Consider the following 12,558-nt stretch of genomic DNA (forward strand, 5'->3'; position numbering starts at 1 on the left):
GCTGTTTCAGAAAGCTGTGAAACCTTTTCAGACAGCGTCTAGCCAGCAGAGAGCTAGGGCCACAGAGATTCTAGGTTCTGGCCCGTGCTGTCTGTGTCTCGGTCCATGGAGACATGATGAGCCGCAGCTACACCGCCATGGCTATAAACCCTTCCATACCTCCCCTGCCTTCAGTTGGCTCTCATGTGACCCAGCTGCTCCCGTGAGCTATTCTGTTAGTGACGAAGGGTGAACAGGTGCTCGCAGGTTGGACTCGCTTCACATCTATCTTTTCAGTAAATCATAGGGAGGGAAAATTAGTTGAGGGGGATTTTGTTTGTCTTGCTTTCTGCCTTTCATGGACTTGTTTGTTTTGAAGCAGGATCTCGGAACCCAGATGGACACTGAACTCGAATTTGCTCTGTAGTCAATGGCGACCTTGAGCTCCTGCCTCGTTTACCTCTACTTCCTGGGTGCTATAATCATAGGCGTGTGCCAACGTGCTCCTGCATGCTTGCCCAACACAGTGCCAACTGAGCGGCTTCCCTCAGACCTCGAGAAGTTTGTTTTATTTTTTTTATTTGTATTTTCTGAATGTTTGGAGTGAAAATTTATTCACACGCTCCTTGTGTAATTAAAAATAAATGAAATTAAATATGTGTTGGTTGGGTCTCTGCGATTTAATTTCCATCTGCCAATGAACTAAATCCGAAACCTGCCATTTGAGTTAATGGTCCAACTTAATATGTTGCTCTTTGGAAGAAAATCAAACAGCGAGGCCGTGCTCTGCACCTTGGATAGCTCTTAGGCTCACAGCATGTCTCTTCCGATATTTGCTTTTCTAGATATGCGTGCACTGTGCCTTTGCCCTGGTGTTTTACCTTCTTGGCCTTGGGCCAACATAAAAGAGCTGAGTGGCCAGGCCGGCAGCCTCCCCTCTTGCAAACAGCAGAGAATAAACAAGCGGTTACTTGGTCTGTTTCTAGCTGGAATCAAAGTCCAGCAGGTAGGATGTTTATGTGAGGGGTGAATTGAAATGGCTCACTGTTTGCCTTCCTCAAATAAGCTGAGTAAGCCACTTTTCTGTTTTGCAGACAGCATCCTGGAGACATGTTGGCCAAGGGGCAGAAACAGACTGACATGGGTGATCGGTGCTAAAAGCATAAGCTAAGTGGCTGGAAACATCTGAGGTGAGGCAGAGCTTCAAAGGCACAGCCTGGTCGTTCTCAGGGGCCTTGCATGCCCACTTCCTGTCCAAACTCAACGGAGCTAGGGGATAGTGTGAGAGTCCATCTTTTGACAAAACATCTTAGCCACTCAAGATAAAAGGACTAACCCAAGGCTTACGCCAGACTGCTAAACAAGCATAGGACTAGTGCGGAGCTCTGTACCCTGCCATAGCTTCTTTCTGAATGGTGGCATGATGTACTTTAAATGAACACCTACATGTGCCATAGAAAATAAGAGATGTCCCAAATCCACTTTGAGTGGTACTCTCTCATTTATTCAGCTTCTCTATTTCAACTCCTGCTCTACATTGGTCCCTCTGTAGCTGTGGACTTGCAGCTTGGATGATGTTTCTGTCTTGGGCAGGGCCCAGACACTGCAGATATGGCCAGTGCATAAAGCAAAGAGTAGAGGGAAGGGAGTGGGTGTGTTTAGTCCAAGGACTCAGCTACTCCTTTATAAGGGACACCAGGAAGGCCACTGAAGGAACCAATGGAAGCAAATGCTGAGGGGGATGAGGGGAAAGAGAAACACTTATCATCATCATCATCATCATCGTCTACTCTTGCTGCTGCTGGAGATCTATGCTTGTGTTTTAACTAAAGAAGTTGGTATGGTCCTCAGAAGATGGAAAGATCTCCCATGCTCATGGATTGGCAGGATTAATTTAGTAAAAATGGCCATTTTACCAAAAGCGATCTACAGATTCAATGCAATCCCCATCAAAATACCAATCCAATTCTTCAAAGAGTTAGACAGAACAATTTGCAAATTCATCTGGAATAACAAAAAACCCAGGATAGCTAAAACTATCCTCAACAATAAAAGGACTTCAGGGGGAATCACTATCCCTGAACTCAAGCAGTATTACAGAGCAATAGTGATAAAAACTGCATGGTATTGGTACAGAGACAGACAGATAGACCAATGGAACAGAATTGAAGACCCAGAAATGAACCCACACACCTATGGGCACTTGATTTTTGACAAAGGAGCCAAAACCATCCAATGGAAAAAAGATAGCATTTTCAGCAAAGGGTGCTGGTTCAACTGGAGGTCAACATGTAGAAGAATGCAGATCAATCCATGCTTATCACCCTGTACAAAGCTTAAGTCCAAGTGGATCAGGACCTCCACATCAAACCAGATACACTCAAACTAATAGAAGAAAAACTAGGGAAGCATCTGGAACACATGGGCACTGGAAAAAATTTCCTGAACAAAACACCAATGGCTTATGCTCTAAGATCAAGAATCGACAAATGGGATCTCATAAAACTGCAAAGCTTCTGTAAAGCAAAGGACACTGTGGTTAGGACAAAACGGCAACCAACAGATTGGGAAAAGATCTTTACCAATCCTACAACAGATAGAGGCCTTATATCCAAAATATACAAAGAACTCAAGAAGTTAGACCGCAGGGAGACAAATAACCCTATTAAAAATGGGGTTCAGAGCTAAACAAACAATTCACAGCTGAGGAATGCCAAATGGCTGAGAAGCACCTAAAGAAATGTTCAACCTCTTTAGTCATAAGGGAAATGCAAATCAAAACAACCCTGAGATTTCACCTCACACCAGTGAGAATGGCTAAGATCAAAAACTCAGGTGACAGCAGATGTTGGTGAGGATGCGGAGAAAGAGGAACACTCCTCCATTGTTGGTGGGATTGCAGACTGGTACAACCATTCTGGAAATCAGTCTGGCGGTTCCTCAGAAAATTGGACATTGAACTGCCTGAGGATACAGGTATACCTCTCTTGGGCATATACCCAAAAGATGCCCCAACATATAAAAAAGACACGTGCTCCACTATGTTCATCGCAGCCTTATATATAATAGCCAGAAGCTGGAAAGAACCCAGACGCCCTTCAACAGAGGAATGGATACAGAAAATGTGGTACATCTACACAATGGAATATTACTCAGCTATCAAAAACAATGACTTTATGAAATTCATAGGCAAATGGTCGGAACTGGAAAATATCATCCTGAGTGAGGTAACCCAATCACAGAAAAACACACATGGTATGCACTCATTGATAAGTGGCTATTAGCCCAAATGCTTGAATTACTCTAGATGCCTAGAACAAATGAAACTCAAGACAGATGATCAAAATGTGAATGCTTCACTCCTTCTCTAAAAGGGGAACAAGAATACCCTTGGCAGGGAATAGAGAGGCAAAGATTAAAAGAGAGACAGAAGGAACACCCATTCAGAGCCTGTCCCACATGTGGCCCATACATATACAGCCATCCAATTAGACAAGATGGATGAAGCAAAGAAGTGCAGACCGACAGGAGCCGGATGTAGATCTCTCCCGAGAGACACAGCCAGAATACAGCAAACACAGAGGCGTATGCCAGCAGCAAACCACTGAACTGAGAATAGGTCCCCCGTTGAAGGAATCAGAGAAAGAACTGGAAGAGCTTGAAGGGGCTCAAGACCCCATATGTACAACAATGCCAAGCAACCAGAGCTTCCAGGGACTAAGCCACTACCTAAAGACTATACATGGACTGACCCTGGACTCTGACCTCATAGGTAGCAATGCATATCCTAGTAAGAGCACCAGTGGAAGGGGAAGCCCTGGGTCCTGCTAAGACTGAACCCCCAGTGAACTAGACTGTTGGGGGGAGGGCGGCAAGGGGGGAAGGATGGGGAGGGGGGAGGGGGATGTTTGCCCGGAAACCGGGAAAGGGAAATACTCAAGTTAATAAAAAAAAATAAATCCATCAAGTCCCCCCCCCCCAAATAAAGTGAAGCTAATGTTCTACCCATTGTTTAAAAAAAAAGAAGTTGGCATGGAGCTCACTCAGAACAAGTGGACAAGTAAACTGGCATATGACCCAGCTATCTGCTTGGGTATGCACCCAAGGGATTTTTGAGTTAAAAACCATAGAAAGGTTTGCACGTCTCTATTCATAGGGGACCAGCCTAGATGTCCATCGAGAGGAGAATGGAAACTAACAAAAATGCGGTGTAGTGTATGTACAAAGGGTGAACTGTAAAACCATGAAAGAAATCCTAGCACCTATATGATGCAAGGAAAAAAAAATTACTTCTCCAAGTTGTCTTCTGACCTCTACACATATGCCTTGACAGAAAACACCTCATACTAAGTAAATAAATGCAGTTAAGATTAAGAAAATCCCATTAAGTGGAGAATTATAGCAGACACCTAATGTTGACCTCCGGCCTCCATGCATATGTATGTGTGTAGATCCCCCACCCGCAGCACATGCCCCTCGGTTCCTCCGACTGTTAAATGAGGTGCAACATGAGCAGTGCTGTGCTGTGCACAGCAGATTCTGTGCAGCCCGAAAAGGAAATCAGTGCATTTGTAGGGATTAAGAATGGAAGTGGAGAGCACTAAGCTAAGGGACGCCAGCAAGACTTCCAAGTACTCAAGGATTTCTTGCACATGAAAGTGAAAAGAATATAAGCCAAGGAAACGATTTCTGCTTGGAGCATTGCCATTAAGCAGAACCTACATTCCCGATAGAGGCATAAAGAAGCAATTTTGGAATTGTGTAAATACCCATAGAGCCTGCAAGCATTCATGCTTACCTGTGTATGCACGAGATAGGGGAGATGGATATTATTAAGGCTTAACCTATGATGTCTCTTGGGTATCAAACAACACTATGTATCTATTGGTGATCACCAGGACCAATATTGGCCCCTGGAAGCCCGGGAGTGTTTTAGGCTTCAGTGAAGAGCTGAAGAGCAGGGCCTATGGGGAGTTAGTGGTCTATGTGTAAAGTCTGAATAGCTAGATGAAGAGCAGGTGGGATGGAGAGTCTGAATGGCAGGCCAGAACCCTAACAATGAGGAAGATCAGCACAGCATAGGTAAAAATTTTTATACAAAAATTGGATCATTGGGTTGGACTAACTAGTTGCTATTGAACTGGTATCCAGAGAAAAGAGAGGGTGGGGAATGAAGCCCTTTGGGCTTCAGAGAACATTTTAAAAGAAGAAGAATCTCACCAGGAAACAAAACTTGAGGTATGAGTAAATTAATAATAGACTATAATATTTTTCTTTACCAAGTCTAATAGAAAATCTAAAACAGATGGAACTGTTACCAACACTGACAGCAGAGAGAGGCCTTAGGCTAGAACCACAAAGTCCATAGCTTGATGCTCAAGGGAAGAATACAATGCCTCAGAGAACAACTGTCTCTGAAGGGTTGCCTTACAGTGGACCCTCTCAGGAGCCAAACAATTGAGTGGTTTGAACCACCAAAACTCCCACTGTGAGCCACATTCCCAAAGGAGAGCATCCACATCGGAGGAGGTTTCTTTGTGTGAGAAAGAGTCGGAGTTCGGTTGCTGGGGAGAGTTGAATGGAATTGTTGAGGAGCGGCTTCCTCCCCAGATAGACACTGTAGACAAAGGAACTGGGCTGAACTAACTCCTGCACCTAACATAGCTGACACTGGTCTGTTCTGACAGCTGTTCACAAGAGATTGGAGCCAGGACACACAGCTATTCTTTCAGAATGAAAAAATAATTTAAAGTGAAGGGGAAGCCGCCATCAAGAATCCCCTGAACCTCTGACATCCTCTCTAGGAACAGTGGGTGCAATATGGGTTATCTACTAATCTGCAAACCAGGGCTTAGAGGGAAAACATCGATTCAGCCTTTATCAGAGCAAACTGAATGCCTGGTTGGAGCTGAATAAATATGGGCCAGATGGAAGGGCCATGTGATGACGATGTCAACCCAGGACAGGCACAAAGGTACCACGGTGCAAAGAAGTACAAAGGAGCACCAGGAGGAGACATAAGAGGAAGAGAAGAAACTAGAGCTACAGGAGAAACACAGGATGGGACTGGAGTCTTCGCATTTGCTTTATACTCCACATTAGGGTATTAAGAATGAGAATTCAGGTCAGTCGAGACAAAATGCTAAAGGACAGTTGATATAACTACACACGATGACACACACTTGCAAACCATCATTTAGGAGGCTGAAGCAAGAGAACCGAAAATTCAAGGCTAGCCGCTGTGAATTTAAGGCTGCTAGGCCACACAGTCAGAGCCTGTTTTATCAAAATAAGAGGAGGAGAAGGAAGGAAGAGGAGGGGAAGGAGGGGGAAAAAAGGAGGAGGAGGGGGAAGATTACTGAGGAGGAGGGGGAGGAGTGAAAAGGAAAAGGATGAAGAGGAGAAGACAGTTAAAAATAGAACTTGCTGATTTTAATACACATTCTGAAGCAAAGTCATGATCAGACTTAATCACATATTTTTAATGAAGGGAAGAAAAATATTGATTTAGTTAGTATAGTTAAAATAGCAATTCTAATAGGGAATTATTCTCCAGACACATGGAAATTCATTAAAATTCATCAGAGACAGAGACAATCTAGTTTTACAGTGAATAAAAGATCATTCGCCCCAAAATAAAACTTAGGTTCAGATAGCAAATAGCCGATGATTATAAACTCATTTATCTATAGTCACTGAATACTGGAAAAATTTTCAAATATTCCTAAGTGGGGAACAGAGAGACACTAGTAAGGTCATAAGTTGCAACTAGTTTCAATATTAAAAAAGAGATAAGACGTAAGCCCCTCAAGCTTCTGAGTGTACTGAAACATTTTTTTCCCACAATCCCAAACAAAAAGTCAATGTCAGCTGGCCTTGGCTTTCCTCAGTGATACTATGTGCCATGAAATTAGGGGTCCTATAGCAAAAGGAGTTATTCCATGTCTTAGTTAGAGTTTACCACGGCTGTAATAAGCACCATGACCAAAGCAACTTGGAGAGGAAATGATTTATTTGACTTATGTGTACACATCATAGTCAACCAATGTGGGAAATCAAGAACAGAACTCAAGCAGGGCAGGAACCTGGAGGTAAGAGCTGATGTACAGGCCATGGAGTGCTGCTGCTCCTTGCTCCTAAATGGCTTGCTCAGTCTGGTTTCTCATAGAACCCAGGACCACGGCCCCAGCGATGCACCACCCACCCGGGCTAGGCCCTCTCCCATCAATCACTAATTAAGAAAATGCCTTACCAGGGCTTGCTTACATCCCAGTTTCATGGTGGCGTTTTCTTAATTGTGGTTCCGTCCTCTCAAATGACTTTAGCTTGTGACAAGTTGGCATAAAATTAGCCAGCACTTCCCCCAAATGGTATATATATATCTCAGCCAGCCATCTAAATCTTAAGTCAGTCTCAATACACTGCCAAACACGGAACCTTAAAGGTTGACTATGGGTCCTATTTGGAAATGAGAAAACAAAGCAGACAAAAGGTAAGAATGCTTCCCTGGATCCAAGCACAAAGGGTGAAAAAATGTCAAGGAAGGAAAATTACAGAACTATGTTAACCTGCTGCTGACAGTAAGTGCAGCCACACAGTTGTCATTATCAATTATAAGAGTTGTGACAAGCACTTAAAAATGTTCTAGAGTAACAAATAGTTGGTAAGTAGAGGGGAGCTTCCCAGGAAAAAGGCTGCTAACTCATCTGAAGCTGAAGTTATTTTTCCTTCAAAAATGAGTTCTAACTTTATTTCTTTTTTTTTAAACTTTAAAAAGATCTTGTTGGACGTAACACTCCTTAAAGGAAAAAAGAATACAAAACAAAACATTTACTTCAAACTGAGATATTTCTTTGGTTAGGCTCTTCATTCTTATGTTCTTCTCCCATTCAATGAAAATTAAATATCAAAGTAATTTTAGTAAACATAGAATCCGTACAGTGTTCCTGACCAGATGTTTCTTCTTTTAACTTCCACATGTGTGTGCAGAGGTGACCATGCTGGCAGTTGTGATGTACTTAACATTTCCTGCACATATGTCAGGCACATTCATTTCAGGCATTGAACCCTGGGTTAATGCATTCATCTTTGTCATCCACCAGAAAAATTTACATGTGAAGAAACAAAGAATAATGTGTCTGACCTGAAGAAAGACAGACAATCAGACAGACAGAGACAGAGAGAGACAGAGACAAATAGACAGCACACACACACACACCCCCACATCCACACACACTCACACACCCTGGTTGGGCCCTGGACCCCTTGCCTGGCACTAATTTCTATGCCCACATGTAGAGTCCCATTGGTATCAATTCTAGAAAAAGGAAAAATTTTCACTTTTATCTTTAAATCACTTCTCTGTATTATATGATATATATAATTTTCATATAATTATACTATATATAATATCTATATCAAGGTAAAAAATATAGTAGTTCAAATATAAAATATATAAAAATATATTAAATATATCCATATATTTAATATACTTATGTTTATTCTTAATGTAGTCAATAAGAATCAAATATATTTAATATTTTATTATAATACTTAATATTATAAAGAATAGCAATTACTATAAAAGGATATGTATTAAATATAGTTTTAATCTGATAGGATATATTTTATATTTTAATATAATATAATTTTAAATATCATTTTAAAATATAATGTATTTTAAAATAAAAGGATAACATTTGACATTTTTGTTAAGGGGTTGGGAGAAAGCATAAATTAGGCAGTCAGGTTGTGAAGTGTGACGATTTTCTTCCTTTCGATTTTATCCGTATTTTATGCATTTTGGGTAAGATTTTAATTTATTTATAAATTACATGTATGTGTGCTTGTCTGATTGTGGGTTTGTTCACATAGGTGCGTGCCCAACGGAGGCCAGTAGAAGGCATGAGAAAGTCTGGAGCTGAAGTTGCAGTCAGAAGTGGGTGCTCAGTGTGGGTTCTGGGAACCACACTCAGGCCTTCTGCAAAGCTGAAGGTCTCTCAGCCTCTGAGCATCACATCAGGCTCACATCTGGTGTGCTTTATTGTTTGAAAGAAAAATGAGGAAAAATCTGCCAGAAGTCAAAGTAAGAACTGCCTTTTACGTAGACAAAGCAGATAGCCTTTCTGCATTTATTGTTGAATTCTTTTATTGTCATTTCATGAATACTACCCTGTTAAATCTTTTTTAGTATGTATGTATATATGTATGTATGTATGCATGTATGTATGTAATTGTTTTTTGTTTATTTGCTTGTTTATTTATGTGAGTATACTGTTGTTCTCTTCAGATGCACCAGAATTGGGCATCAGACACGTCAGAATTGTGAGCCACCATATAGTTGCTGGGAATTGAACTCAGGACTTCTGGAAGAACAGTTAGTGCTCCTAACCACTGAGCCATCTCTCCAGCTCTGGCCCTGTTCATTTCTTTGCACATTCATTGTTACAAAATGTGCTCATTTCTGCTTCATTTCCAGCTTAGTGTGGCTCCACTATGAAGATCTCTAGTGGGAAGGAAGAACATAGAATCTTTCAGTAATTGCCACAGCATGTCATATCTTCATAAGCATTAGTGCAGATATTTATTCCCAGCTCCATTTTCTTTCTTTTCATCTCCTTTTACTCTTACTGAGAACAGTTATAAGAACAGTCTTATATATAGATGACTTATATGAATTAATATTTTATCTTCTTATAAAAATGACTAGGTTATTCTCGCTAAATTTAGAGAATGTGTGGGTCCTGGATTTCCTGAAGGTGTAGGCTATCAAGTGAGCCAGAGATAGTATTAGGGGACACGGCATCATTTCAGAGAAACTGGGACTGAAGAGAAGTCATTAATTCTGGAGGCTTTAGTTTGAAGGAATCTATTTTAAGTCACTGTAGCTTTTAGAATAACATATAACTACTTGTATTTATTTAGAAACATTTTTTAGAAACGTCTTTCCTAGGATTACAGATATAAAGACCAAACAGAGGCTGAGAATGGATAAGTTTGGCCAGATGGGCCTGTGAAAGTGAGAGGTTTCCAATGGTACCTTTCGTTTGCCCTAGTTGGTTAGAAGTTTCGAGGGAAACCCAACAGGAGAGCTGTTGATTGAGAATAGACAATATGCTTGCCCTTGGTTATCATCTGAGTGACGCCATATTGATGAGTTGAATGTCGGATGTTGAATTCTCTCCTTCGACAATGGGTACCCAGTGGTGTGTGTGGGAGGCTGGCTAGACTCAACAGTTGTAAATTACACATGAAGTCATCATGGAGCAACACTGATGTGCTAGGTCCCTTAAACACTCTCAGCTCTTCATCTTCACACCAGACCAGGAAGGAGACATGAGCTATCCAGTTATACCAGGGAGACCACAGAGGCTCTCAACACTGAAATGCTTTCTCCAGTGGTACTGTGAAGAGCAGAGGCAACATACAGACCAAGTCCAACCTGGGAGGCAACCACACAGATGTGAGTCTCTGCTTTACCACTGACCATGTGTGTGGCAAGAATATGTTCTTTAATTTTCTTTTTACTTGGGTTTATTTTTTATTGTTTTGGTTTGCTTTGCTTTGCTTTGTATGGCTGTGTTTTGTATAGGGTGTCACTATGTAGCCTGGCCTGACCTAGAACTTGATATGTAAATCAAGTTGGCCTCAAACTTGTATTGATCCTTCTGACCCAGCTGTCCAAGTTCTAAACTTAGAGATGTGTACCACCGCATCTTGCTTAAGTTTCTTAACTTTTCTTTCTATGCTAACCTTCTTGTTTCTAAAATAGCATCCCATTGCAGGACTGTGGTGAGAGATAAATGAGTTCATTAATGAATTCAAACTCCTATTTTAGGCATTTGCTTGGCTTATGCATAACACCCAAAAAATGTTAGCTGTTGTTATTACTACTGAGACATGTCATAGCCACCCAATGCTCAACACCGTTTATACTGCATCCAGCATTGAGAAGATAGTAGATGCAAAAAGAGCAAATATGATTTTTTTAAATTATGTACTGATTTTAAAATCCGTGCAGAGCCTAAGTCAAACATGTTGTGAATGGAAAACACCTGTCAGCTCTTTACTGACACCCTAATGATGGGCAGCAAGACCAGAGGAGGGATGTGCCTGATGATGCCATGAGGCTTCCTGAAAGGCTAGAAATGACACATGCTTGGTGACTCATGAGGTTCCTCCCTCCTCTTTTATGGCCTTCATTCCCAGTCCTGTTCACCTATGCTGAAATTCCATGAGCTGCCTGTAGTCCAGGTCTCTTGGTGTTCTGTTGAATATTACTAAGAGTCAAATGAAGAGGAACATCTCTCCGGAGGAGGAAGGGGGAGGATCAGCAACATGGCTCCATGGCGCTGAGTGCTGCCTGGTTAAGTCAAGCCACCTCACAGATCAGGTTGACAATGAAGGTAACTGCTTTTCCTTCATTGCTTCCTTGGGTGTAGGAAAAGCACTTGAGTAAGTCCTGCTATTCTGTTTGGTTGGGAAGGGAACCAAACCCTGAGGGGTTTTCTCATTTGTTAAGTAATCCTATTAGCATGATTAAAATCACGTCTACCTTCAGTGGATTTCATTGGAATGCCTTTGGAAACCACAACCAGAACCAGAAGAGGAAGAAAGAACCAGCTTCCTTGTGAATGAGGAGCCCGACTAGAGACTGAAAGGCACGACTGTAATTGGTGGAGGCACCAAGAGAGACCCCACAGGAGGTCCAGGGATAGGAAAAACAGTGGAAAAGAAGCTTCCACAGCACCTGCCACTCTAAATGTCAGGGCCAACCCTCAGGAGTGTGGACACAGGGAAGAATGACAGAAGACAGCTTAGTTCTTAGAAGGATGCTTTCAGCTACAGGAACATCATCCCAGGGTGGTTTTTGAGTCTTTACTTATGGAGTTGTTGCTATGCTTGTGACTCCCCAGAAGTGCTCTCCCTAGATCTGCCCTTGCCCTGTCTTATGATCAGCTTTACTCCCTGTCCTTCTGGATCCCAGCAGGGTTGACCAACAAAGCAGCAAGCCTCAAGTAGCAAATATCCTCTCCCATATGCCCATTAAACTAACCTTTGACCACAGAGGCCTTTGGACTCTGTGCAATCAGAGCTTACTTATTGTCACGTGTCATATTACTCAGGGAGTTTTTTTCCCAGGCAATGGGAAAAATCACTCTGGGACCTTGTTCTAGAAACATCTTAACCCACATATTGACTCTTGTCATTTGAAGCTTCATTACCACTGGATGAACTTGAGTAGATGTGCTTCTCATATTGGCTAGAATGTTCCCATAGGTCTCTCCTTGGTCAGTTTACCTGCCACTAATCTTTCCACAGTCACCTAGCTAACACATGTGAGCACAGCTCCCTCTGCTTCTGCCTGTCCCATCTACCTCTCCAGTCCTGAGTGGTTCTTTCTTTCATTCTGGCTCCCATAAGAAATTCCCTGTATATATCGTATATTAGTCCTCTATCACATGTAGGATTGGTAAAGGTCTTTTCCCAATTTGTTGGTTGCTGTTTTGATAGTGTCCTTTGCCTTAAGGAAGTTTTGCAGTTTTATGAAATCCCATTTGTTGATTCTTGATCTTAGAG

General features: G+C 41.9%; 1 long non-coding RNA gene across 1 annotated transcript; it reads left to right on the top strand.

The window, feature by feature from the left end:
* Positions 1-638, top strand: LOC148007717 (uncharacterized). The gene is made up of 2 exons (XR_015647075.1): positions 1-246; positions 362-638. It is a non-coding gene; the product is annotated as an uncharacterized LOC148007717 (long non-coding RNA).
* The last annotated feature ends 11,920 nt before the right edge of the window (positions 639-12,558 follow it).

Source organism: Rattus norvegicus, chromosome 1 (genome assembly GCF_021556685.1).
Source record: "Rattus norvegicus strain SHRSP/BbbUtx chromosome 1, alternate assembly SHRSP_T2T, whole genome shotgun sequence".
Classification (NCBI taxonomy): domain Eukaryota; kingdom Metazoa; phylum Chordata; class Mammalia; order Rodentia; family Muridae; genus Rattus; species Rattus norvegicus.